The sequence below is a fragment of the Pongo pygmaeus genome, chromosome 10 (genome assembly GCF_028885625.2).
Source record: "Pongo pygmaeus isolate AG05252 chromosome 10, NHGRI_mPonPyg2-v2.0_pri, whole genome shotgun sequence".
Taxonomy (NCBI): domain Eukaryota; kingdom Metazoa; phylum Chordata; class Mammalia; order Primates; family Hominidae; genus Pongo; species Pongo pygmaeus.
In genome coordinates this window covers 39725425-39749161 of record NC_072383.2, presented here as the reverse complement: position 1 = coordinate 39749161, position 23737 = coordinate 39725425, and the positions used below count along the sequence as shown (strand labels likewise).

At 48.8% G+C, this 23737-nt stretch overlaps 1 pseudogene; it reads left to right on the top strand.

Annotated features, from left to right (window-relative positions):
* The first annotated feature begins 15390 nt into the window (after positions 1-15390).
* Positions 15391-16238, top strand: LOC129009842 (LETM1 domain-containing protein LETM2, mitochondrial-like; annotated as a pseudogene).
* Positions 16239-23737: the final 7499 nt, after the last annotated feature.

The following is a 23737-nucleotide window of genomic DNA, read 5'->3' as shown; positions in this document are numbered from 1 at the left end:
GTAACAGATTTGAAAGGAGGACAAGGCAGGTGGTAGCAAGCATGATGGTAGCATAAGAAGTGGCAGTGGATGGCCAGGTGCAGTGGCTCACACCTGTAATCCCAACACTTTGGGAGGCTGAGGTGGATGGATCACTTGAGGTCAGGAATTCGAGATCAGCCTGGCCAACATGGTGAAACCTCATCTCTACTAAAAATACAAAAATTAGCCAGGTGTGGTGGTGCACATCTGTAATCCCAGCTACTCAGGAGGCTGAGGCAGGAGAATCACTTGAACCCGGGAGGTGGAGGTTGCAGTGAGCCAAGATTGCACCACGTCACTCTAGCTTGAGTGATAGAGCAAGACTCCGTCAAAAAAAAAAAAAAAAAAAAAAAAAAGAATAGACTACAGTGAAGTGATAGGATGTCACTTCCAAGGGTTACAGAAGACTAGATTCCATCTTGCTTGCCCTTTCGTACAGTCTCTGCTCACTCAGATGGAAGCCAGCTGCCACATTGTGAGCTGCCCTAGAGAGACCCACATGGCAAAGAACTGATAGAAAATTCCAGTTAATAGCCAATGAGGAACTAAGGCCCTCAGTCCAACAACCTGCAAGGAATTGAGTTCTGCCAACAACCAGATGAATGAGTTCAGAAATAGTTCCTCCCTTAGACAAATTTGAAATGACTATACCCCCAGCTGACATCCTGATTGCAGTCTTGTAAGAGACTCCAAGGCGGAGTACCTAGCTAAGGCACACCCAGATTCTTTTTTTTTTTTTTAGCTTCCATCTTTTTAGACATGTTTTATTTATTTATTTTCTATTTTATTTATTTTTTTGAGACAGAGTCTCACTCTGTCACCCAGGCTGGAGTACAGTGGCGCGATCTCAGCTCACTGAAACCTCCTCTGCCCCCTGGGTTCAAACGATTTTCATGCCTCAGGCTCTGGAGTAGCTGGGATTACAGGCATGCACCACCACGCCCGGCTAATTTTTGTATTTTTGGTAGAAACATGGTTCACTATGTTGACCACAATAGTCTCAAACTTTTGGCCTCAAGTGATCCGCCTGCCTTGGCCTCCCAGAGTGCTAGGATTACAGGTCTGAACCCCTGCACCCAGCTGACACCCAGATTCTTGATCTACAGAAACTGAATTTTCAGCTAAGCTTTAGGGTAATTTGTAAGGCAGCAATGGATAACTAATCCAGATGGTAAAGTGTGAGATTGGGTGATGACTTTAGAAAATGTTTTGGAGAAAGGCTTTTTTTTTTTTTTTTAATTATACTTTAAGTTCTGGGATGCATATGCAGAATGTGAACGTTTGTTACATAGGTATACATGTGCCATGGTGATTTGCTGCACCCATCAACCCATCATCTAGGTTTTAAGCCCCTCATGCATTAGGTATTTGTCCTAATGCTCTCCCTCCACTTGCCCCCCACCCCCAGACAGGCCCCAGTGTGTGATGCTCCCCTCCCTGTGTCCATGTGTTCTTATTGTTCAACTCCCACTTATGAGTAAGAATATGCGGTGTTTGGTTTTCTGTTCCTGTGTTAGTTTGCTGAGAATGATGGTTTCCAGCTTCATCCATGTCCCTGCTAAGGACATGAACTCATTCTTTTTTATGGCTGCGTAGTATTCCATGGTATATATGTGCCACATTTTCTTTATCCAGTCTATCATTATGGGCATTTGGGTTGGTTCCAAGTCTTTACTATTGTAAATAGTGCTGCAATAAACACACATGTGCATGTGTCTTTATAGAATGATTTATAATCCTTTGGGTATATAGTGGGATTGCTGGGTCAAATGGTATATCTGGTTCTAGATCCTTGAGAAATCACCACACTGTGTTCCACAATGGTTGAAGTAATTTACACTCCCACCAACAGTGTAAAAGTGTTCCTATTTTGGAGAGAGACTTTTTAAGATCAGACAAATTCAAACATTTTATATCCTGAAAAGCCATTAGAGAATTTGGAAATAAAGCAAGGAGAAAGGATAATTGGTAGAGCAAAAGGAGATAAGGGAATATCAAATAACAGCCTTTCTACTCTAAACGTGGTCTATGGACCAATAGCACCAGCATCATGTGTTGGAAATGCACAATCTGAGGCCCCACCCTAGACCTACTGAATCAAAATCTGCATTTTAATAAGAACCACTAGTAATGCCTGCAGACTGACTCAGAGCGCAAGTGAACAGAATAGATTCATCCGGGGGAAATAATGTCCAGCTGAGGTAAGAGGGAATAGGGAAGGAGATGGAAATATTAATATATTTGTAGATAGAACTGAGAAGGAGAGAACTTGGTCACAAAAATTGCTTCCCTCCCTCCCTCCCTTCCTTGCTTCCTTCCTTCCTTTCTGTCTTTCTCTCTTTCTTTCTCTTTTTTTTGACAGGGTCTTGCTCTGTTGCCCAGGTGGGAGTGCAGCGGTGCAATCATGAATCACTACAGCCTCAGCCTCTCAGGCTCAAGATTCTCCCACCTCAGCCTCCCGAATAGCTTAGACTACAGGAAAACACTAGTATGCCAGACTAGTTCTTTCGTATTTTTTTGTAGAGACAGGATTTTGCCATGTTGCCCAGGCTGGTCTTGAACTTCTGGTCTCAAGTAATCTGCCTGTGTCAGACTCCCATAGTGCTGGGATTATAGGCGTGAGCCACTGCGCCCAGCCACTTCAGTGCTTTCTATGAAATACAAATTCATTCAGGGCACAGAGCTTGAAATGAGTGGGAAAAAATTACAATAGCTATGAAAGTGAGTGGAGAAAGGAACAGATCCAAGAATATATATAAATGTCTGCAAATAATTACTAGGAGTCCAGCTGAGTTTGGAGACTAGGAATTTGCCAGATGTGGGATTAAATAAATTTTTTTCTTTTAGTGTTGTACAGTAGCCTGCATGTAGACTAGAAAAGGCAGATTGCAGAATTAATGCAAGTATGAGATACAACAGCTGGTTGAATTCTGGAAATGGGATAGTAAGTCTAAATAATGCACTAGAGCATCTTGGATGGAAAAGAAAGAAGTTGAGTCCAAGTTGAGGAAAAACAAAGATTTATTAGGCTGGTAGATAAGAAGTAAAAATAGAGAAAGGGTAAGAATCCTGGAAAATTAGGACGGTATTTTCAGAAATCAGAGTAAAATAAGATTTCAGAGGTAAAAAGAGTAGATTATTTAAATCCTCCAGCGCCTCCTTCATTTTTTAAAAAACACATCTCATGAGCGGTAACACCCTCCATTTTTAAATCTCTAGAAATAACAACAGATACGGAAATTGTAACCATATTATTTAACAAGCTCAAACCAAGGGTTGTAATTGATGACCTAGCTGTATGTAGTTTACCACTATCCCTTTAACATTTATTAAATGAGGAAAGTAGTTTTGCTGCCCCCTTGAGAGCTCCAAGAGGCCCCCAGGACTTTTTAGGTATCCCTTAGAAAATAGGCAGTTTTATCCCCACTTTTAAGTCGCAAAACACAGTCCAAATATGGAAATTAGCATCTCCAGTTTTTTGGTAAGAATTATAATCTAAAGTTGATTTAGAATGAAATCTTCACTCTTACAGTTAGAGCCAACTTCAGGCCAGCCTCGCCACACCTGGAAGAGATGTGATGAGTTTCTTTTCTCTCTTTGTTTCTTCTCCCTCAACTTGATACTCATAGCTTCTGGCCCCTTGAGTGCTGAGGCACAAGGAGAGATGAAAGGAAAGGTGGCGCGGAGAGTTCTTATGTGACTGATACTACTCTAGGATGACAGCATGCTCTCTAGGCTTGCAAGTGTTTAAAACGGATTCTCTCACGGGCGTGTTTTTAGGTTCTTAGGTTTATGTTTACTCAACTGCCTGTGCTATGATGAAATTGTTTTCCTCAGTGGCCATTGCTTCTTCTGTAGATCCTCAGTCCACTCACATAGACCATCTCTTGGGGCTGGGGGAGAACCTCCTTTACCTTTGACAGAAGCCCTCCCAGGCCAGAGCACTTTTTTTGTTTGTTTGTTTTGTTTTGTTTTGTTTGGCAGAGTCTTGTTCTGTCGCCCAGGCTGGAGTGCAGTGGTGCGATCTCGGCTCACTGCAACCTCTGCCTCCTGAGTTCAAGCAATCCTCCTGCCTCAGCCTCCCAAGTAGCTGGGATTACAAGTCTTCACCACCACGCTGGGCTAATTTTTGTATTTTTAGTAGAGACGAGGTTTCACCATGTTGGTCTCAAACTCCTGACCTCAAGTGATCTGCCTGCCTCGGCCTCCCAAAGTGCTGGGATTACAGGTGTGAGCCACCTTGCCCAGTCACCGGAGCACTTTTTAAAAGACCCTTGGCTGATAGTCCTCCCAAGGGCTCCATACCTCATCCCTGACAGTCACGTGCCTTTGGCTTCTTTCAGAGGGGAATGCAGTTACTTCTCAAAGCAGCAGCATCTCTCTTGCATATCTGCCCTGCCTCCTCAGCCAGTTGCTATAGGTTCTCATCTTTCAATTCCTCAGGCCTATCAAACACCAAGCCACCATTTAGTGTTGTTATAAAGGAACCTGAGGCTGGGTAAAGAAAAGGAGGTTTTTTGGCTTACAGGTCTGCTGGATAGAAGACTGAGCATCCAGCAAAAGCCTCAGGCCACTTCCACTTGTGGCAGAAGGTGAAGAGGAGCTGACGTTGTAGAGATCACATAGAGGGAGAAGGAAGAGAGAGGGCAAGGTGGGGAGGGAGTGGGGTGTGGCGCCAGGTTCATTTTAACAACCGGCTCTTGTTGGAACTAATATGATGAGAACTCGCTCATTACCACGAGGACGACACCAAGACATTCATGAGGGATCCTCCCCTGTGACCAAAACACCGCACATCAAGCCCCATCTCTAACATTGAGGATAAAATTTCAGCATGAGGTTTGGGAGGACAAATATCCGAACTATAGCAACATTCATAGCAGCATTATTCATAATAGCCAAGAACTAGAAAAAAATCCAAATATCCATCCATTGATGAATAGATAAACAAGAATGGTATATCCATACTGAATACTATTCAGCAACAAACAGGAGTGAATGACTGATACAGCCAATGACATGGATGAACCTCAAATTATTATGCTAAGGTCGGACGTGGTGGCTCACGCCTGTAATCCCAGCACTTTGGGAGGCTGAGGCAGGTGGGCCAACTGGAGTCAGGAGTTCAATACCAGCCTGACCAAAATGGTGAAACCCTGTCTCTACTAAAAATACAAAAAATTAGCCAGACGTGGTGGCATGTGCCTATAATCCCAACTACTTCAGAGGCAGAGGCAGCAGAATCGCTTGAACTGGGGAGGCAGAGGTTGCAGTGAGCTGAGATCGCACCATTGCACTCCAGCCTGGGCAACAAGAGCGAAACTCTGTCTCAAAAAAAAAAAGTTATTATGCTAAATGAGAGAAGCTAGACACAAATGAGTATACACTGTATGATTCCACTTATATGAAATTTCTAGAAAAAGCAAAACTGTAGAGATGGAAAGAAAATCAGTGTGTGCTTAAGACTGAGCAGAGGGCAGATTGAACACGAACACAAAGAAACTTCAGAGGACAATGGAAGAGTTCTTTTTTTTTTGAGACGGAGTCTGGCTCTGTCGCCCAGGCTGGAGTGCTGTGGCATGATCTCGGCTCACTGCAAGCTCCATCTCTCGGGCTCAAGGCATTCTCCTGCCTCAGCCTCCTGAGTAGCTGGGACTACAGGCACCCGCCACCACGCCCAGCTAATTTTTTTTTCGTATTTTTAGTAGAGACGGTGTTTCACCAAGTTAGCCAGGATGATCTCAATTTCCTGACCTCGTGATCTGCCTGCCTAGGCCTCCCAAAGTGCTGGGATTACAGGCGTGAGCCACCACACCCGGCCGACAATGGAAGAGTTCTAAAAGTGAATTGTAGTGATGGTTGTGCAACTGTATAAATGTAGTAAAAATCATTGAAGAATAATCCACTTACAATGAGTAAATCATACAACATATAATTATACCTCAATGAAACTGTAAAGAAAAACCTTATTGGCTACTACTAAAACAGAAATAGAATCTATAACCCCTAAACAGTTAAAATAAAAATCAAATTAATACACTCCAACTACTCTAACAAAAAGCAAAATAGGGAGAAGAAGAAACAATAAAAGAAAAACACACATAGTAAATACAAAATAAAGTGGTAATGAGAGATGACAGCATGCTGGCAGCCCTCGCAGCCCTCGCTCGCTCTCGGTGCCTCCTCGGCCTCCGTGCCCATTCTGGCTGCGCTTGAGGAGCCCTTCAGCCTGCGGCTGCATGGTGGGAGCCCTTCTCTGGGCTGGCAGAGGCTGGAGCCAGCTCCCTCGGCTTGCGGGGAGGTGCGGAGGGAGAGGCATGAGCAGGAAGCCAGGCTGCACCTGGTGCTTGCAGGCCAGCTGGAGTTCCGGGTGGGCGTGGGCCTGGCGGGCCCCACACTCGGAGGGGCCGGCTGGCCCTGCCGGTCCCGGGCAGTGATGGGCTTAGCACCTGGGCCAGCAGCTGCGGAGGGTGCGCTGGGTCCCCCAGCAGTGCTGGCCCACTGGCACTGCACTCGATTTCTCACTAGGCCTTAGCTGCCTCCCTGCGGGGCAGGGCTCAGGACCTACAGCCAGCCATGCCTGAGTGCCTCCCCCGCCCCCCAGCGCGGCCCCAGCCTCCCCAACAAGTGCTGCCGCCTGCTCCCCTGTGCCCGATCCCATCGACCGCCCAAGGGCTGATGAGTGCAGGTGCACTGCAAGGGACTGGCAGGCAGCTCCACCTGCGGCCCTGGTGCGAGATCCACTGGGTGAAGCCAGCTGGGCTCCTGAGTCTAGTGGGAACTTGGAGAATCTTTATGTCTAGCTAAGGGATTGTAAATACACCAATCAGCACTCTGTATCTAGCTCAAGGTTTGTAAATACACAGCTCAGCACTGTGTGTCTAGCTCAGGGTTTGTGGATGCACCAATCGGCACTCTGTATCTAGCTAATCTGGTGGGGACTTGTAGAATCTTTATGTCTAGCTAAGGGATTGTGAATACACCAATCGGCACTCTGTATCTAGCTCACGGTTTGTAAATGCACCAATCAGCACTCTGTCTAGCTCAAGATTTGTAAATGCACCAGTCAGCGCTCTGTGTCTAGCTCATCTGGTGGGGACTTGGAGAACCTTTATGTCTAGCTAAGGGATTGTGAATACACCAGTTGGCACTCTGTGTCTAGCTCAAGGTTTGTAAATGCACCAATCAGCACTCTGTCTAGCTTAAGGTTTGTAAATACACCAATCGACACTCTGTATCTAGCTAATCTAGTGGGGGAAGGGGAGAACTTTAGTGTCTAGCTCAGGGATTGTAAACGCACCAATCAGCACCCTGTCAAAATGGACCAATCAGCTCTCTGTAAAACAGACCAACTGGCTCTCTGTAAAATGGACCAATCAGCAGGATGCGGGTGGGGCCAGATAAGAGAATAAAAGCAGGCTGCCCTAGCCAGCAGTGGCAACCCGATCCATTACCTTCCACGCTGTGGAAGCTTTGTTCTTTGTTCTTTCACTCTTTGCAATAAACCTTGTTGCTGCTCACTCTTTGGATCCACACTGCCTTTATGAGCTTTAACACTCATCGTGAAGGTCTGCAGCTTCACTCCTGAAGCCAGCGAGACCACAAACCCACCAGACGGAAAAAACTCCGAACACATCCGAACATCAGAAGGAACAAACTCCGGACACACCGCTTTTAAGAACTGTAACACTCACCACGAGGGTCCACGGCTTCATTCTTGAAGTCAGTGAGACCAAGAACCCACCAATTCCAGACACAGTAAAGCTGGGCACAGTGACTCACGCCTGTAACCTCAGCACTTTGGGAGGCCAAGGCAGACAGATCACTTGAGGCCAGGAGCTTGAGACCAGTGTGGCCAACATGGCAAAACCCCATCTCTACTAATAACACAAAAATTAGCGGGCATGGTGGCGCATGCCTGTATTCCCAGCTACTCGGGAGGCTGAGGCAGGAGAATCCCCTGAACCCAGGAGGCGGAGGTTGCAGTGAGCGGAGATCGCGCCATTATACTCCAGCCTGGGTGACAGAGCAAAACTCCGTCTCAAAATAAATAAATAAATGGTAAGATTTGTCCACACTTTTCACAACTGCAAACATTGTAAGCAAATATTTGCTGATTTAAAAAAATCTTTTTTAAAATTAACTTTACGCTGAATTTCTAAGAGATATCTTTATTTAAAAAAATCACAGATTGGAGCTCAAGGAGGTGGCATAGCCTAGAATGTGGCTTTGAGAACAGGCTGTTGGAATGATTGAAGGAAGTCAAGAAACTTCAAGATCAAAATTGAATATCAGGCCGGGCGTGATGTCTCACACCTGTAACCTCAACACTTTGGGAGACCTGGGCAGGAGGGTTGCTTGAGTCCAGAGTTCAAGACCAGCCTGGGCAACCTGGTAAAACCCCGTCTCCACAAAAAGTTAAAAAACTAGCTGGGTGTGGTGGCTTGTGCCTGTAGTTCCAGCTACTCAGAGGGCTGAGGCAGGAAGATTGATTGAGCTTGGAGGAGGTCAAGGCTGTAGTGAGTCAGATCACACCACTGCACTCCAGCTGGAGTGACAGAGACAGACCTTGTCTCAAAGAAGGAAGGGAGGGAAGGAGGGGAGGGAAGGGAGGGAGGGAAGGAAGGAAGGAAGGAGCGAGCCAGCTGGGTGTGGTGGCTCATGCCTGTAATCCTAGCACGTTGGGAGGCCGAGGCAGGTGGATCATCTGAGGTCAAGAGTTTGAGACCAGCCTGGCCAACCATGTTGGTGAAACCCCGTCTCTACTAAAAATACAAAAAATTAGCCGGGTGTGGTGGCAGGTGCCTGTAATTCCAGCAACTTGGGAGGCTGAGGCAGGAGAATTGCTTGAACCCAGGAGGCAGAGGTTGCGGTGAGCCGAGATGGTGCCATTGCACTCCAGCCCGGGCAACAGAGCAAAAAACTTCATCTCAAATAACAAAAACAAAAACAAAAAATCACACACACACAAAAGGAAGGAAGGAAGGGCAGGGGAAGGGAAGGAAAGAAGGGGAAGGGAAGGAAGGAGAAAAAAGAAAAAAAGATTGAATATCAATATTGCAACTGTCTAGAATGATTATGAAATTCTGGATAGACAGCAAGATTGAGGAACATTTCCTGAGAGGTCGGGTAATCACAATGCTGTTGAAAGATGAAAACAATGGTGTGAACCTCGAAGAAGAAAGTGATTTTACATAGGAGAGGAAGAATAAAAGTCTAAAATTGACAAAAAGAAAGGAGATTGATGACACCCCCTCCGTGGCCTTTGTTTCATAGGGTGTGAGAGGATGAACAACATTTTCTCAATGGGTTGTAGACAAAGTGTGATAAGAGGGCAGCCAGTGAAGACAAGAGCAGGGGAGGCACATTCAGGGGAAAACTGAGATAGAGAATATGTAAGAGTTAGGTCTGTATCTGGTTCTATGTAATAGAGTCATGACCTAGAGCAGATTAATCAAATAGGGAGTTTACTGACCTTATGAAATAAAAGTCTAAGAATAAGCAGGGTTGGCACTGCAGTTTCCTGAGATCATCAGGGAAACATCCTGCTTGCTTCCTGTGATACCGTTCTTAGCATGTGGCTTTCAATTTTATGGTACCAAGGCTGTAAAGCCAAGCATCATGTTCTGGATATGGACAGGAAGAAGAGGTGGAGAAAAGGGTAAAGTGTGTGCCTACTTGACTCTGCCTCCCTCCCCATCCTCCCCACCCTTTTTTTTTTTTTTTTTTTTTTGAGACAGAGTCTCACTCTGTTGCCCAGGCTGGAGTGCAGTGGCGCGATCTCAGCTCACTGCAACCTCCGCCTCCCGGGTTCAAGTGATTCTCCTCCCTCAGCTTCCCAAGTAGTGGGACTACAGGAACACACCATCACACTTGGCTAATTTTTGTAATTTTAGTAGAGATGGGGTTTCACCATGTTGGACAGGCTCGTCTTGAACTCCTGACCTCAAGTGATCTGCCTGCCTCAGTCTCCCAAAGTGCTGGAATTACAGGCATGAGCCACCACTCCCAGCCTGACTCTGCTCCCTTTTAATAGTAAAACAATAGTTTTTCTGGAAACTCTGAAGTAGACTTCTGTTTATATCTCATTGGCTAAAATCATGTCAACTATGATCACCCCCAACTTTATGTTTGATTTAGGGCACATTGATCAAAATAAATGAGCAAAATTGCGTTCCATTAGTAAAGAAAGAAAGATGGCTGGGCATGGAGGCTCATGCTTGTAATCCCAGCACTTTGGGAGGCCAAGACAGATGGATCACTTGAGGCCAGGAGTTTGAGACCAGCCTGGCAAACATGGTGAAACCCTGTCTCTACTAAAAATACAAAAAAATTAACTGGGTGTGGTGGCAGGCACCGGTAGTCCCAGCTACTCGGGAGGCTGAAGCAGGAGAATTGCTGGAATTCAGGAGGCAGAGGTTGGAGTGAGCCGAGTTTGTGCCACTGCACTCCAGCCTGGGTGACAGACAGAGATTCTATCTCAAAAAGAAAAAAAAAAAAAAAAAAAGAAAGGTTACATATATCAACAGAAATTGACTTGTCACAGTTCTGGAGGCTGGAAGTCCAAGATCAAGGAACCAGCATACTCAGTGTCTGGTGGGGGCCTGCTTTCCGGTTTGCAGATGGCATCTTTTCACTGTGTTCTCACATAGTGGAGACGGCTAGCTATCTAGCTCTCTGGGGGTTATTTTATTTATTTATTTATTTTTATTTTAGATTCAGGGTGTACATGTGCTGGCTTGTTACACAGGTATATTGCATGCTGCTGAGGTTTGGGCTTCGAATGATCTCGTCACCCAAGTAGTGAACATAGTACCTGATAGTTAGCTTTTTAACCCTTGCACCCCTCCATCCCTACTCTTTTTTGTAGCCCCCAGTGTCTATTGTTTCCATCTTTGTGTCCGTGTGTACCACCCAATGTTTATCTCCCATTTATCAGTGAGAACATGTGATACTTGGTTTTCTGTTTCTATATTAATTCCCTTAGGATAATGGCCTCTAGCTGCATCCATGTTGCTGCAAAGGACATGATTTCATTTTTTTCTTATGGCTGCAAGATTTTGGATAGACAATTAGCAGCCAGTGCCAGAGTATTCATTCATTATAATCTCGTGTTGTTCTAAAAGGTACTAAGGAGGTTTTACAAATATGTTAACAACACAGCAAAGTTTTTTTTTTAAGTATTAGAGACAAAGCAAAGAAGAAGGGAGAATAAGACTATAAGACAAAGAAGAAAGTAAAATTTATTCACAAAATTGGCCCTGAGCAGGCAATTCAAAGAGTAAAACACTCTAAAGGAAATGCAGTGTTCTTGAGAAAATGGTTTGTTTGTTTGTGGAGAGTGCTCCAAAAGGCATGGTAAAAAGGGATGAGGTGGGTGGACAACCACCACTGGGAGAGGGAATTATTGAGGAGAAAGTACAAAGAGGTACTTCAAAATATAGGACAGGCTGGATGCGGTGGCTCACACCTGTAATCCCAGCACATTGGGAGGCCAAGACAGGAGAATCCCTTGAGTCCAGGAGTTTGAGGCCAGCCTGGGCAAGGTGAAACCCCGTCTCTACAGAAAACACAAAAATTAGCTGGGCATGATGGCAAAGTGCTGGGATTACAGGCATAAGCCACTATGCCCAGCCTTCATAAACTTTTAAAAACAGCATTCTGGTAAATTCTGAATGAGGCCATAAAATGGTTATTAAAGAAATTGTTAATTTTTTAAAAACCTGGTACAAAACCTTTCCTTTCCAGGGCTAAGGAATTTGCAATATTAGATTTTCTTTTTGCATACTAATAAAATTAAATTAAAAAAAAAATTCTGGCCAGGCGCAGCAGCTCTTGCCTGTAATCCCAGCACTTTGGGAGGCCAAGGTGGGCAGATCACCTAAGGTCAAGAGTTCGAGACCAGCCTGGCCAACCATGTTGGTGAAACCCTGTCTCTACTAAAAATACAACAATTAGCCAAGCGTGGTGGCACGCACCTGTAGTCCCAGCTACTTGGGAGGCTGAGGCAGGAGAACTGCTCGAACCTGGGAGGCAGAGGTTGCAGTGAGCCGAGATTGCACCATTGCACTCCAGCCTGGGCAACAGAGCAAGACATCGCCTAAAAAAAATAAATAAATAAAAAATAGCCCTCTCCCTCTCCCCCTCCCCCTCCCCCTCCCCCTCCCTCCTTTCTTCGGTCTCCCTCTCCTTCTTTTTTCGGTCTCCCTCTGTTGCCGAAGCTGGACTGTACTGCTGTGATCTCGGCTGGCTGCAACCTCCCTGCCTCGAGCTCCTGTGACTCTCCTGCCTCGGCCTGCTGAGTGCCTGGGATTGCAGGCGCGCGCCGCCACGCCTGAATGGTTTTTGTATTTTTGGTGGAGACGGGGTTTCGCCGTGTTCACCGGGCTGGTCTCCAGCTCCTGGCCTCGAGTGATCTGCCGGCCTCGGCCTCCCGAGGTGCTGGGATTGCAGACGGAGTCTCGCTCACTCAGTGCTCAATGGTGCTCAGGCTGGAGTGCAGTGGCACGATCACGGCTCGCTACAACCTCCACCTACCAGCCTCCTGCCTTGGCCTCTTAAAGTGCTAAGATTACAGCCTCTGCCCCGCCGCCACCCCGTCTAGGAAGTGAGGAGCGTCTCTGCCTGGCCGCCCATCGTCTGGGATGTGAGGAGCCCCTCTGCCCGGCCGCCCCATCTGGGAAGTGAGGAGTGCCTCTGCCCCGCCGCCATCCCGTATAGGAAGTGAGGAACGTCTCTGCCCGGCCGCCCATCCTCTGGGATGTGAGGAGCGCCTCTGCCCGGCCGCCCCGTCTGGGAAGTGAGGAGCGCCTCTGCCCGGCCGCCCCGTCTGGGATGTGAGGAGCGCCTCTGCCCAGTCGCCCAATGTCTGGGAAGTGAGGAGCGCCTCTGCCCGGCCGCCTCGTCTGGGAGATGAGGAGCACCTCTGCCCGGCCGCCCCGTCTGGGAGGTGAGGAGAGCCTCTGCCCCGCCGCCCCGTCTGGGAAGTGAGGAGCGCCTCTGCCTGGCCGCCCCGTCTGGGAGGTGAAGAGTGCCTCTGCCCAGCTGCCACCCCGTCTGGGAGGAAGCGAGGAGCACCTCTGCCCGGCTGCCCCGTCTGGGAGATGAGGAGCACCTCTGCCCGGCCGCCCTGTCTGGGAGGTGAGGAGCATCTCTGCCTGGCCGCCACCCTGTCTGGGAGGAAGTGAGGAGCACCTCTGCCCGGCTGCCCCATCTGGGAAGTGAGGAGCGCCTCTGCCCGGCCGCCACCCCGTATGGGAAGAGAGGAGCGCCTCTGCCTGGCCACCCCATCTGGGAGGTGAGGAGCGCCTCTGCCCGGCTGCCACCCCATCTGGGAGGAAGCGAGGAGCACCTCTGCCCGGCTGCCCCGTCTGGGAGATGAGGAGCACCTCTGCCCAGCCGCCCCGTCTGGGAGATGAGGAGCACCTCTGCCCGGCCGCCCCGTCTGGGAGGTGAGGAGCGCCTCTGCCCGGCCGCCTCGTCTGGGAAGTGAGGAGCGCCTCTGCCCGGCCGCGCCGTCTGGGAGGTGAGGAGTGCCTCTGCCCGGCTGCCACCCCGTCTGGGGGGAAGTGAGGAGCACCTCTGCCCGGCTGCCCCGTCTGGGAGATGAGGAGCACCTCTGCCCGGCCGTGCCATCTGGGAGGTGAGGAGCACCTTTGCCTGGCCGCCACCCCGTCTGGGAGGAAGTGAGGAGCGCCTCTGCCCGGCTGTCCCATCTGGGAAGTGAGGAGCGCCTCTGCCCGGCTGCCACCCCATATGGGAAGTGAGGAGCGCCTCTGCCCGGCTGCCCCGTCTGAGAAGTGAGGAGCACCTCTGCCCGGCCGCCCCGTCTGGGAGGTGAGGAGTGCCTCTGCCCAGCTGCCACCCCGTCTGGGAGGAAGCGAGGAGCACCTCTGCCCGGCTGCCCCGTCTGGGAGATGAGGAGCACCTCTGCCCGGCCGCCCCGTCTGGGAGATGAGGAGCACCTCTGCCTGGCCGCCCCGTCTGGGAGGTGAGGAGCGCCTCTGCCCGGCCGTCTCGTCTGGGAAGTGAGGAGCGCCTCTGCCCGGCCGCGCCGTCTGGGAGGTGAGGAGTGCCTCTGCCTGGCTGCCACCCCGTCTGGGGGGAAGTGAGGAGCACCTCTGCCCGGCTGCCCCGTCTGGGAGATGAGGAGCACCTCTGCCCGGCCGTCCCGTCTGGGAGGTGAGGAGCGCCTTTGCCTGGCCACCACCCCGTCTGGGAGGAAGTGAGGAGTGCCTCTGCCCGGCTGTCCCATCTGGGAAGTGAGGAGCGCCTCTGCCCGGCTGCCACCCCATATGGGAAGTGAGGAGCGCCTCTGCCCGGCCACCCCGTCTGGGAAGTGAGGAGAACCTCTGCCCGGCCGCCCGTCTGGGAGGTGAGGAGTGCCTCTGCCCAGCTGCCACCCCGTCTGGGAGGAAGCAAGGAGCACCTCTGCCCGGCTGCCCCGTCTGGGAGATGAGGAGCACCTCTGCCCGGCCGCCCCGTCTGGGAGGTGAGGAGTGCCTCTGCCTGGCCGCCACCCCATCTGGGAGGAAGTGAGGAGCGCCTCTGCCCAGCCGCCACCCCGTATGGGAAGTGAGGAGCGCCTCTGCCCGGCCGCCCCATCTGGGAGGTGAGGAGTGCCTCTGCCCGGCTGCCACCCCGTCTGGGAGGAAGTGAGGAGTGCCTCTGCTCGGCCGCCCCATCTGGGAGATGAGGAGCACCTCTGCCCGGCTGCCACCCCGTATGGGAAGTGAGGAGCGCCTCTGCCCGGCCGCCCCGTCTGGGAGGTGAGGAGCGCCTCTGCCCGGCCGCCACCCCGTCTGGGAGGAAGTGAGGAGCACCTCTGCCCGGCCGCCCCGTCTGGGAAGTGAGGAGCGCCTGTGCCTGGCTGCCCCATCTGGGAAGTGAGGAGCGCCTCTGCCCAGCCGCCACACCGTCTGGGAAGTGAGGAGAGCCTCTGCCCGGCCGCCCCGTCTGGGAGGTGAGGAGCACCTCTGCCCGGCCGCCACCCCGTCTGGGAGGAAGTGAGGAGCGCCTCTGCCCGGCCGCCCAGTCTGGGAAGTGAGGAGCGCCTCTGCCCGGCCGCCCTGTCTGGGAGGTGAGGAGCGCCTCTGCCTGGCTGCCACCCCGTCTGGGAGGAAGTGAGGAGCGTCTCTGCCCGGCTGCCCCGTCTGGGAAGTGAGGAGCGCCTCTGCCCGGCCGCCCCGTCTGGGAGGTGAGGAGCGCCTCTGCCTGGCTGCCACCCCGTCTGGGAGGAAGTGAGGAGCGCCTCTGCCCGGCCGCCCCGTCTGGGAGGTGAGGAGCGTCTCTGCCCGGCCGCCCCATCTGGGAAGTGAGGAGCGCCTCTGCCCAGCGGCCCCGTCTGAGAAGTGAGGAGCGCCTCTGCCTGGCCGCCCTGTCTGGGAGATAATTGCCAAGGAAGGGGTGAGAGCATTGAGTGTATCAGAACTGCAGGCTGCCTGTAGGGCCCGAGGGATGAGGTCACTGGGTCTCACGGAGGAACAACTGCAACAACAGCTCACGGAGTGGCAGGACCTCCACCTGAAGGAGAACGTCCCTCCTTCCCTTTTGCTCCTGTCCCGCACCTTCTACCTGATAGATGTGAAGCCCAAGCCGATTGAGATACCACTCAGTGGGGAGGCTCCAAAAGACTGATATTCTTGCGGAATTACCTACTTTCACTGAATCTAAAGAGAACATGGTGGATCTTGCACCTCAACTGAAGGGAACCAAGGATGAAGACTTTATACAGCCGCCACCAGTTACATCATCACCCATAACACCATCAACACTTATTTCATTACCTAAGGGACGCATCACTTCTTCTAAAGAACCTACACTCCAGGCCAAATCACAAATGACAGCCCAGAACAGCAAGGCTGGTTCAAAAGGAGCATAAGGACTACTTGAGGATGGAGCTCACTCTCTTCAGCTTCCGGCCCTCAACAGTGGCATCTGTAAAGGACCCAGATAAGACTGTCTGGCTTCAGAGAGCGGATCAGCCGTTTAGCCCGTGGGGCAGTCCTTTGAGGCCTGGTAATCATTCCAGGTAATGTGGGTAGTGAGACCAAGTTCAGACCACTGAGAAAAATATAATTGCAAAGTCCCATTTCCTCTGTACCATTGTCACCCCACTCAACATTGTATAAAGCCCACCCCCCATCATGTTGTTTTTTAGTTTCATGTGTACGCCCCTTAAGAGAGGAAATTTTTTGCACAATGGAATCAGCTTGGCACCTTAGATACCTCTGTCTCCTACGGCTTGGAATTCTGAGTAAGAATTTGGAAGTTCCAAAAACCATTTTAGGAGCACCTGATTAACTTTGTGAATGATCCACCGGTAGGATCAGCACCCAGGAAACAAAGTACCTTATGAGATGGGATGGATATACTCCCCAGTAAGATCTTTCTGGATATAATGAAGCTTCTTGAAAAAACAGACTGGCAATCAGAAAGATTTGGCTGCTTCTGACATCCCCCTCTTGGGCCTGCAGAGGCTGTAGCAATCTGAGGCAGCCGCAATCTGCGAGGCAGCCACTCTTCTAGCACATATGGCTTTCATTAGCCACCATTTTGCTAGGAAGCATAATTAAGGGTTTAAGCCTTAAAAAAAATAAAAAATAAAAAATAAATAAACTCAGATGCTGACTATATCTCTGACATTATTAGAATTTTAGAAAGCAAATAATGATTCTGTGAACATACTGCAGCTCCAGTAGTGGTGTCAGTGATGGCAGCAGTGGCTCATCTGGAGAAGCCGCTGCAAAGACACTGGCTGCAGTGGGGTAGGTGTGGTCAGGGCTGTATGCTCCGTGAAGCCAGTGAGAGCTGGGAACAGGTGGGAGCCCCACCTTCCTGGGCGCAGCTGCAGCCACTCAGCCACAGCTGCGGACCCAGGCATCCTGTGCTCTTGGGGGCCAGGAAGCCCCCTGCCCCTGAAGCCTCAAAAGTGCCTGCTCCCGCTGCCTGGCCTCTCCCTGTCCCTGGCACCTGCTCCGATTTCAGAGCAAAGTTGAGGCCAAGCCCAGGAGCTGACATACTAGTCCCCTGCCACCACAGCCTCCTCCGGACTCTGGGTGCCAACAAGCATGGGAGGGAGGCCAAGGGGGGCTGAGGGTGGCTCAGTGTGGGTACAAACATCCTGGGTGCCATGGGTGACATTTAGATGGTGGCAGGAGGCAGACAGGTTCCTGGGCAGAAAGGAATGGGTCCCCAGTGAAGCCCCAAGCCAGAGACAGCCAGAGGCCTGAGGGCCAGACTGTCAGTTTAAGGTGGAGTCCACAGCAGGGAGTGAGAACTTCTGGTGCTTTTTCCAGGCCTACCCATGGACCAATTAGCATGCACTTCCTCCCTTCTGAACCCATTAAAAACCCTGGACTCAGCCAGACTCAGGGAAATGTCTAGATGACCTGCCTGCGGATACGCCGATAGGATCTACCCACTCTGGGACTCCTCTCCGCTGAGAGCTGCACTCATTGGGATGACCTGCCTGTGGAAAGAGCTACCCACTTTAGGTCTCCTGAGACCTGTACTGTCATTCAATAAAGCACCTCTTTGCCTTGCTCACCCTCCAGTTGTCTCCGTACCTCATTCTTCCTAGACACAGGACAAGAACTCCGGGCCTGCTGAATGGTGGGACTGAAAGGGCTGTAACACAAACAGGGCTGTAACACACCCCCTCACCTCCCACTGGCCACGTTGTGGGCGACAAGAAGGAGAGAAGAGCTGCAGCCCTTCTGCAAGCCCAGACCTAGGGGCTCCCCTAGCCAGGGCTGTGACACCCTCTTTGGAGCTCTGTGGTTTCTGGCATCTCCAAGCTTTTGGGCGCCACCGTGTTCCCTCGTCCAGATGCGGGCGCCCACAGCGGAAGCTGCTTGTGGCGTATCAGATCCAGCTGCAGGTTTACACCGAGCCGGCACCTGCGCTGCTTGCTACCTGGAGCTGCCTGCCTCACTGCAGCAGCCAGCGTGCCTGGCTGTGAGCAGTAGCTAGACCCCGTGCTCACTCACTCGTGCACTCCTCCCTGCTCTGCCTGGCTCACTTTTGGCAGGCATGGGATCTGGGCTAGTAGCATGAAATGAGCACAGCCTGCCAGGCCAAATGGGTGGAATGAGCCCAGCAGGCTTGAGCAAAACTCAGGTAAGGGGACCACCCGCCACAGAGGCTTCCTGCCGGAAAAGTGACGTTCCAATGATCCTGTGACATAATGCAAGATGTTCGAATTCCTTCCTTGAAGAGTATCTCCTTTATATTTTTCTTGACTTTCCCCACTGTCTACAATCATTCACTAATGTCTAAAATTCATTTCCTTTTCTATATACTACTCATAAATCTGACAACACCATAAAAAGCAATGCTAAATAAGTAGATCAAGTAAGACTTTAGCTCATTAGTATGGCAGTTCCTCAAAGGATGAAACATAGGGCCAGGTGCAGTGGCTCACGCCTGTAATCCCAGCACCTTGGGAGGCTGAGGCGGGCAGATCATTTCAGGCCAGGAGTTTGAGACCAGCCTGGGCAACATGGTGAAACCCCATCTCTACTAAAAATACGAAAATTAGCCAGGTGTGGTGGTGCCCACCTGGAGTCCCAGATACTCGGGAGGCTGAAGCAGGAGAATCATTTGAACTGGGAAGGCAGAGGTTGTAGTGAGCCAAGATGGCACCACTGCACTCCAGCCTGGGTGACAGAGCAAGACTCTGTCTCAAAAAAAAAAAAAAAATTAAATATAGAATTATGATATGATCTAGCAATTCCACTTTGTGGAATGCAAAGAATTGAAAGCAGGAACTGGAAAGCTATGTATACACGAGTGTTCACAGCAGTATTGTTCACAATAGCCAAAAGGTGAAAGTAATCCCAAGCGTCCATGGATCCATGGACAGATCAATGGCTAAACAAAATGTAGTGTGTACATATAATGGAATATTATTCAGCCTTAAAAAGGAAGGACGGGGGGAGGAGCCAAGATGGCCGAATAGGAACAGCTCCAGTCTACAGCTCCCAGCGTGAGCGACGCAGAAGACGGGTGATTTCTGCATTTCCATCTGAGGTACCATGTTCGTCTCACTAGGGAGTGCCAGACAGTGGGCGCAGGTCAGTGGGTGAGTGCACCATGTGCCAGCCAAAGCAAGGGCGAGGCATTGCCTCACTCAGGAAGCGCAAGGGGTCAGGGAGTTCCCTTTCCAGGGGTGACAGACGGCACCTGGAAAATCGGGCCACTCCCACCCGAATACTGTGCTTTTCCAACGGGCTTAGGAAACGGTGCCCCAGGAGATTATAGCCCGCATCTGGCTCAGAGGGTCCTACGCCCACGGAGTCTCGCTGATTGCTAGCACAGCAGTCTGAGATCAAACAGCAAGTCGGCAGCGAGGCTGGGGGAGGGGTGCCCGCCATTGCCCAGGCTCGCTTAGGTAAACAAAGCAGCCTGGAAGCTTAAACTGGGTGGAGCCCACCACAGCTCAAGGAGGCCTGCCTGCCTCTGTAGGCTCCACCTCTGGGGGCAGGGCACAGACAAACAAAAAGACAGCAGTAACCTCTGCAGACTTAAATGTCCCTGTCTGACAGCTTTGAGGAGAGCAGTGGTTCTCCCAGCACGCAGCTGGAGATCTGAGAACGGGCAGACTGCCTCCTCAAGTGGGTCCCTGGCCCTGACCCCCGAGCAGCCTAACTGGGAGGCACCCCCCAGCAGGGGCAGACTGACACCTCGCACGGCCGGCCGGGTACTCCAACAGACCTGCAGCTGAGGGTCCTGTCTGTTAGAAGGAAAACTAACAGAAAGGACATCCATACCAAAAACCCATCTGTACATCACCATCATCAAAGACCAAAAGTAGATGAAACCACAAAGATGGGGAAAAAACAGAGCAGAAAAACTGGAAACTCTAAAAAGCAGAGTACCTCTCCTCCTCCAAAGGAATGCAGTTCCTCACCAGCAATGGAACAAAGCTGGACGGAGAATGACTTTGACAAGCTGAGAGAAGGCTTCAGACGATCAAATTACTCCGAGCTACGGGAAGATATTCAAGCCAAAGGCAAAGAAGTTGAAAACTTTGAAAAAAATTTAGAAGAATGTATAACTAGAATAACAAATACAGAGAAGTGCTTAAAGGAGCTGATGGAGCTGAGAACCAAGGCTCGAGAACTACGTGAAGAATGCAGAAGCCTCAGGAGCCGATGCAATCAAATGGAAGAAAGGGTATCAGCCCTGGAAGATGAAATGAATGAAATGAAGCGAGAGGGGATCTCAAAATAATATGAGCTATCTATGACAAACCCACAGCCAATATCATACTGAATGGGCAAAAACTGGAAGCATTCCCTTTGAAAACTGGCACAAGACAGGGATGCCCTCTCTCACCACTTCTATTCAACATAGTGTTGAAAGTTCTGGCCAGGGCAATTAGGCAGGAGAAGGAAATAAAGGGTATTTAATTAGGAAAAGAGGAAGTCAAATTGTCCCTGTTTGCAGACGACATGATTGTATATCTAGAAAACCCCATTGTCTCAGCCCAAAATCTCCTTAAGCTGATAAGCAACTTCAGCAAAGTCTCAGGATACAAAATCAATGTACAAAAATCACAAGCATTCTTATACACCAATAACAGACAAACACAGAGCCAAATCATGAGTGAACTCCCATTCACAATTGCTTCAAAGAGAATCAAATACCTAGGAATCCAACTTACAAGGGATGTGAAGGACCTCTTCAAGGAGAACTACAAACCACTGCTCAAGGAAATAAAAGAGGATACAAACAAATGGAAGAACATTCCATTCTCATGGGTAGGAAGAATCAATATCATGAAAATGGCCATACTGCCCAAGGTAATTTACAGATTCAATGCCATCCCCATCAAGCTACCAATGACTTTCTTCACAGAATTGGAAAAAACTACTTTAAAGTTCATATGGAACCAAAAAAGAGCCCGCATCGCCAAGTCAATCCTAAGCCAAAAGAACAAAGCTGGAGGCATCACGCTACGTGACTTCAAACTATACTACAAGGCTACAGTAACCAAAACAGCATGGTACTGGTACCAAAACAGAGATATAGATCAATGGAACAGAACAGAGCCATCAGAAATAACGCCACATATCTACAACTATCTGATCTTTGACAAACCTGAGAAAAACAAGAAATGGGGAAAGGATTCCCTATTTAATAAATGGTGCTGGGAAAACTGGCTAGCCATATGGAGAAAGCTGAAACTGGATCCCTTCCTTACACCTTATACAAAAATCAATTCAAGATGGATTAAAGACTTAAATGTTAGACCTAAAACCATAAAAACCCTAGAAGAAAACCTAGGCATTACCATTTAGGACATAGGCATGGGCAAGGACCTCATGTCTAAAACACCAAAAGCAATGGCAACAAAAGCCAAAATTGACAAATGGGATCTAATTAAACTAAAGAGCTTCTGTACAGCAAAAGAAACTACCATCAGAGTGAACAGGCAACCTACAAAATGGGAGAAAATTTTCACAACCTACTCATCTGACAAAGGGCTAATATCCAGAATCTACAATGAACTCCAACAAATTTACAAGAAAAAAACAAACAACCCCATCAAAAAGTGGGCGAAGGACATGAACAGACACTTCTCAAAAGAACACATTTATGCAGCCAAAAAACACATGAAAAAATGCTCAGCATCACTGGCCATCAGAGAAATGCAAATCAAAACCACAATGAGATACCATCTCACACCAGTTAGAATGGCAATCATTAAAAAGTCAGGAAACAACAGGTGCTGGAGAGGATGTGGAGAAATAGGAACACTTTGACACTGTTGGTGGGACTGTAAACTAGTTCAACCCTTGTGGAAGTCAGTGTGGCGATTCCTCAGGGATCTAGAACTAGAAATTCCATTCGACCCAGCCATCCCATTACTGGGTATGTACCCAAAGCACTATAAATCATGCTGCTATAAAGACACATGCACACGTATGTTTACTGTGGCATTATTCACAATAGCAAAGACTTGGAACCAACCCAAATGTCCAACAATGATAGACTGGATTAAGAAAATGTGGCACATATACACCATGGAATACTATGCAGCCATAAAAAATGATGGGTTCATGTCCTTTGTAGGGACATGGATGAAATTGGAAATCATCATTCTCAGTAAACTATCGCAAGAACAAAAAACCAAACACCACATATTCTCACTCATAGGTGGGAATTGAACAATGAGAACACATGGACACAGGAAGGGGAACATCACACTTCGGGACTGTTGCGGGGTGGGGGGAGGGGGGAGGGATAGCATTGGGAGATATACCTAATGCTAGATGACGAGTTAGTGGGTGCAGCGCACCAGCATGGCACATGTATACATATGTAACTAACCTGCACATTGTGCACATGTACCATAAAACCTAAGGTATTATAATAATAATAATAATAATAATAAAAAGAAAGTGAAAAGATGGCCGGGCGCGGTGGCTCATGCCTGTAATCCCAGCACCTTGGGAGGCTGAGATAGGTGGCTCACGAGATCAGGAGTTCGAGACCAGCCTGGCCAACATGGTGAAACCCCATCTCTACTAAAAATACAAAAATTAGCTGGGCGTGGTAAAAAAGAAAGCAAAAAGACAATCTTCAGAATGGGAGAAAATATTTACAAATCATGTATCTGTTAAGGGACTTTATATTCAGAATATATAAAGAATTCTTACAACTCAACAATAAAAAGACAAATAGCTCAATTTAAAAATCAAAAAAAAAAAAAAAAAAAAGTTTGTCTTTTGATCCAATCCTACCTTCCTGGCTTCTTTAGAAGCATATTTTCCCAGAGCCTTTCTCAAAAATCTTTCTGCCCGCCATTCTCTATCTCAGATATGTTTTTAGGAATTCAATCTAAAATACTATATATAACAATAGGGAAGATTATTATTTGCACTCAACTTTCAATAGCCATTTGTGGATCCTGGCATTAAAAAAATCGTGTTATCATGGAGATAAATATGACACTAGTTTTGCCTTCAAAGAAATTATAACCTAGTGGTAGATATTCACCAGTGGTTCTCAAATTGGAATAAGCATCAGAATCACCTGGAGGGCTTTTTAACAGATTACTGGACCCCTCCTCAAGAGCTTCTGATTAAGGTGGTCTTAGTTAGTGTCCAAGAAATGTCATTTATAACAAGTTACCAGGTGATGCTGATGCTATTGGTCCAGGGAACTCATTTTGAAAACCGCTGATAACCGGTGATAACTAACGTAACAGAAAGATAGATTGGCCTTTGGAAAAATAGAAAAAAAAGAATGGATAATCTTGAAATAAGCAGATTGAGGCAGGCTATGTAGATTGTATGTTAATAAATCTAGGCTATGTACTATAGTAGTGACTAAAGCTAGACAGGAAAGTCTCCTCATAAGAGGAAATATGAAGAAAGACATAGAGAAGAAAGCATGCAGAAAGTCTGAAGTGCAGTTTGACTGCAGTGTGGAGATGATAATACCGTAAAGATGGGTTAAAATTAATGTTTAAGATTCTTCACTGCATTTTATGAAATAAAGACTTTTTTCATAAGAAAAAAAAAAAAGGAAGGACATTCTGACACATGCTACAATATATATGAACCTTGAAGACATTATGTAAGTGAAATAAGCCAGTCACAGACGGACAAATACAGTATGACTCCACTGATATGAGGTACTTGGAGTAGTCTAATTCATAGAGATAGAAAGTGGGATGGTGGTTACCAGGGACTGAGGGAAATTG